The following is a 5,319-nucleotide window of genomic DNA, read 5'->3' on the forward strand; positions in this document are numbered from 1 at the left end:
AAAGTACTAGCTCAAGTGGTTGAGAGTACTTTGATTGTGTGAGAGGACTTGAGTTTGAGTCCTATGTATGCCAATTGTATGTTGTTGTGATAATGTAGTTCTAAGATTAGAGGAATTATCACAAACATGACTTGGTTGAGTTGGTTGTGCCTTGACTCTTGAACTATAGGGGTGTGTGTTAAAATACTTGTGGTCTGAATGTGAAAAGGTGGGAAAATCCTAGAGGTAATGAGCAGCCAAGGGAGTTGGGAAAAACAACCCATAATGGTCTATGAAAGGCAATTATAGACATTAAAAAGGGTATTTTCGTTTTTTTTTTCATTAACTATAATTAAGGATCATATAAAAAGACAAAATAAGGCAAATAGGAGGGTTTTGAGACTGAAAAACCTAGAGTGCTAAGAGGAGGACTAAATTAAGAAGAGAAAAGTGAATTGGCTTGAGAGAAGAGCTACTTTTTCGTGCGAGAACAAATGAGGGTTTTGGGTAGCACAAAGCTAAGGCTAAAAGACCAATTGGAGCAATGAATTTTAGGTTAGGGGAGCTCTTTTCGGTATCTATATACATGATTTGTAATATTTTCTTGTATTCTGCATTATGCAATGAATAATTGTACCTTTGATATAAAATTTTCGTGCTCTATTCGTTGTTATGGAGTTTTGATTGTGTTTGTTGTTATTTGAGCAAACCCCTAAGTTTGTATATGAATATGCTAAGGGTTTCTGCAATGCACGAATTGGTAAGGCTTAATCTCACGTTTTGGGGGTCTAATTGTGTACATAACTTGTGCTTGTGAATGGTTGTCCAAAATAGATTATTGGTATGTTGGAATGAAGAATTTGAGACTTGGAATTATGGTCTATGTGCATGAACAGAGGGGAGTTTCTGCTATTCTCGCTTAGGCGAGCAAGGTCGCTCAGGTGCAAATAGCAGAAAACAAAACCTGGTGTTGTTCGAGCATCTCGCTCAGGTGAGAGCATCTCGCCTAAACGAGGAATTGAGAAGTGGTGAGGTCTTGCTCAAGGATCTCTCTCAGGCGAGTAGCTCATGTTTTGGGCGACTAAGCATCTCGCCCAGGCGAGTGATTCTCGCCTAAGCGAGAAATCGCGAAGGGATGCCTGTTGTTGTTCGACTCGCCGCCTAGGTGAGGGAAATTGTTGTTGAGCGAGGGATGATCTCAGCTAAGTGAGTAGGGCTCGCTCAAGCGAGACCTTGCGTTGAGCTTTTGAAGCACACTCGCTCAGGCGAGAAATATTAGCTTTAGCGAGACAAGCCTAGTCGCTCAAGCTAAGCCCAAGCGAGTTTAATGCAGATTGTGTGTGCAATACGTATTGATGCGAACGTGGATCAAGAGATGTTGTGCCATGAGCGGGTAGGTTCATGGATGGTGGTTAACATGTGATGGTATGAGCAGGGAGGTTCATACTCAATTACTCTCCTGTGGGGATACGAGCGAGGTAGGTTCATATGTTCCGTGCTCATAGTTGATTGATGTTGCATGTGGGGAGGTACATAGCTGGTGGATCATATGGGTTGGACTACGAGCAAGTAGGTCCGTAGAGTAGGACTACGAGCGGGAAGGTTCGTAGAGGCAGAACCACGAGCGGGCAGGTTCGTGTGAGCATCATAAATCTTGAGTCCATGGCTAACTTTGTTGTTGAATTGGAGGTTGAAAAGCCTTGGGGGTATTAAGGATTTGACCATGGTCTAGCTGTGATAATATAGTTGGGTGTTTTTATATTATTTGATTGATATGTTTCTTATATTCTTTTGAGCTCACCCTTTCTGTTTGTGTATGGCGATGATCGTGTGATACGTTACACGGGAGCAGATGATGATACAGGTGATGCTGAGGGTGTTCAGGCGATGGAGTGAGGGCTACTTGGGAGTAGAGCTAGGGATATTTTTTTACTATGTTTTATTATTTCATTTGGAATATTGGGACTTGTAATACTTTTGGTTAATTTCAATTAAATCTTATCGCATTGAATATTAAATTCCTGCGTTTTGGGAATAATAATATTACGATGCTTTAGATTCATTTTTTCCACATTGTTTATTTAATTAAGTAATAATTCTTAGGGATGTTACAAAACCCAACACGACTAAAAGTCTGATAAAGCCCAAACACAAAATTACAAACTAAATAGTTCCTCTTCTATAAATCAAAGCTAATTCGAGATCCTTGTGAAGGTCTTGAGCATGCTTCCATTAATTTTAGCGCTTTATTACCTACAAACAAACACACAAGCATAAGTGTTGAAAGTATGTAGAATCAAAATAGACTAAAACAAAATGCTATATAAATTGCGATTTGGATCCTAGGAGTAGTCAATCTCTTATTATCAAGGTGCTTGGAGATTGTCCTTTAGGATCAAAGACAAACCTGCAAAACACACCAGAGAGTTTCAACGCAATTGTTCTAAGAACAATGCAACAACAAAGAACAACACTCATAAATCATAGAAGAAAAAGAGAGTCTTTGAATAGGTTCACTGCATGACAAACAAACAAGGCCAATATTACAAATAAGTTCACGTGTTTCCAATCTTGTTTCTTTTTTTTCTATCATCTTTTCTTCACTCATTGCTTAGGTCATTGCTCTTTAATGTATTTTCAATCAGTAAAATTCTTTTTTTTTTTACAAAAAATAAAAACCCTTATAGGTGAAAATAATCTGATTAGTGATATTATATTTATAAGGGAAAAATATATTTTTTCCTAAAGTATTATGTAAAATTGAAAACAATCTTTGGTCGAAACTTATGCATTGGTCCCTATGCTTTTAAAACTATTTTTTTTATCCCTATTTTTTCAACACCATTAAAATTTAGGAAAATGATAAAGTGACTCCATTTTTTGACCCCTTTCATTACTACCTGAGGTGGCATACAGACATGGCTAGGTGAGGTGGCTTTTATTTTTAAAATTAATATAATTTTAAAAAAAATACGGAGGCAGAAAGTGGTGGGAAGTGAACAACTCGACTTTCCCACTTTCACTTTCTCTGGAGTCTTTCTATGTTTCTCTCCCGCGCACATATACTCTTATTCTCTTCTCACCCCAACAAAAATTTTTGTGTGAAGTTTGTAAGGATTTTTACGAAGGAAGATAGAAAACGAAGACGGAGAAAGGGTTAGGGAGAAGAGGTGAAGAAGTTTTTCGGATTGTCTCTCGCATCCAAAGCTTGAAAGAGTTAGGGAGAAGAGTTTTTGGTTTTGTTGACGAAGGTTGTTTGTCTCTCTTGTAGAGTACGAAACGACGTGAGGGAGAAAAGGTGAAGGTGTTGTTGACGAAGGCATTTTTTGTGTCACGCAGAGCACGACAGGGAGTTACATTGCAATTTCTTCAATCAGTGAGGTGAAACAGCTCCTCCATTGGGTTTGGGGGTGTTCAAACATTGTTTTCGAAGGTTGCAACTCTAAGAACGACGATGGTTGTAAGACATTGGAGGTATGGAGAATTTTTTTTACTTGCATTAGGGTATGTTTTAGTGTTTAAAACACCCAAAATTTTGATTTTTTTTTCATTTGAACTAGATGATTGTTGATTCTAGGTTTCTGTTTGTTGTGTTTGTGTGAGTATCTACTTATGATGGAGTTGGTTAGGTTTACTTTGGATGTGAAATTAATCGAAGTTGAAGTTGAAGTTTTTGATGAACCAAGTACTTTAATAGGTTGTGAATACCGGTTTTCTGAATAGGTTGATCATAACTGTTTGATTTTTTGGTGATGACTTGTGTGCACACAAGTGATGACTCTGCTGCATTTTTTGCAAGCATGTGGTATCACTCAATTTTTTAAACTTTCGTGTTATAGCAATGACAACTTGTGAATGCGGTGATTAACTTTGGTGCATCTGTGTTCATTTCTAAATATGTTTTTCATGTTTTTGCATAACCAAGTTGATTAAAATTGTCTGATTTTTTGCTTATGACTTGTGTTCACACAAGTGATGACCTATGTTGCATTTTTTGCAAGCATGTGGTATCACTCAATTTTTGGAACTTTCATGTTATAGCAGTGACAACTTGTGAATGTGGTGATTAACTTTGGTGCATCTATGTTTTGTTCTAAATATGTCTTTCATGTTGTTTCATAGCCAAGTTGATTAAAATTGTTTGATTTTTTTGTGATGACCTTTGTGCAGACAAGTGATAACCTCTACTGCTGAAACATCCCTAAGGAATATTACTAATATTTAATAATTAAAAAATCTGAAATATAAATAAACCCTGCATTTAATATAAAACAATTTCCCAAAAATACGGGAAATTTAAAACTTTAATATACATGTCATAAAACCAGGAGTCCATAATTTTATAAAAAAAAAACAATATTCACATGGCTCCCAAAGGATTACATATTTATCTCAAAAAGTAAAATAACAACATATAAACAAAATCCCTAGCTATCCCTCGCTCCGAGTCTATGCATGTCCTAGTCCACCTATCAAATCATCTGCTCCTGGATAACAAGTTATCCGATCATCGCCACACACACACAAAAAGGGTGAGCTATGCACAATATATATAAATAGATACATGAAATAAATATGCCGCCCATCCCAAAATAACATGACCAAAATTTCACAATTTGTCAAATTACCCAACCATGACCTTATAGTCCTTCATAAGGCATGTGCATGAACTAGGTCTTGGGATTTCCCTGTACTCCCATGAAACTAACTCATTCGTGGTCCAACCCTATGAGCCTATCCCGCTCATAGTCCCGCCCTACAGACTCCTCGTCTATAGTAAATCATCCAAGTCTCCTCAACTTGGACCTTGGCACGCACGCAATCACCATACTATGGACTCCTCGCCCAATAGTAGCCGACGGGAACATATCATTTCCTTGCCCATCGTGCGCTTAACACATGTAATCACCATACTAAGGACTCCTCGTCCATTAGTAGCCGATGGGAACTCAACCAGTTCCATGCCCATCATGTGTCCCACCATCAAGCACATCCCAGACCCCTATTGGACTTAGTCCTTCAAGCCTAAATGCCACACCACATGCATATACTTCCTATACTTAGGAAAAGGTAGCCAAATTAACACACACGAGCAAACATAAACATAGTAATTCGCATAAACTCGCTTAAGCTAGGGACTCTCGCCCAAGCTAAACCCTCAGTCTCGCTTAGGCTAGTCCACCTCGCCTGAGCGAGCTTAAAATAGTGGCTTCTCCACGTTGTCTCGCTTAGGCGAGATCCACTCGCCCGGGCGAGTCACACTTTCGCTCAAATAATACACACACCTCGCCTGGACGAGGATTCGACGAGAAATGCATCAATTCAACTTCGTGAACTCGC

Source organism: Vigna unguiculata, chromosome 2 (assembly GCF_037176805.1).
Source record: "Vigna unguiculata cultivar grain cowpea cultivar isolate G323 ecotype 2 chromosome 2, ASM3717680v1, whole genome shotgun sequence".
Taxonomy (NCBI): domain Eukaryota; kingdom Viridiplantae; phylum Streptophyta; class Magnoliopsida; order Fabales; family Fabaceae; genus Vigna; species Vigna unguiculata.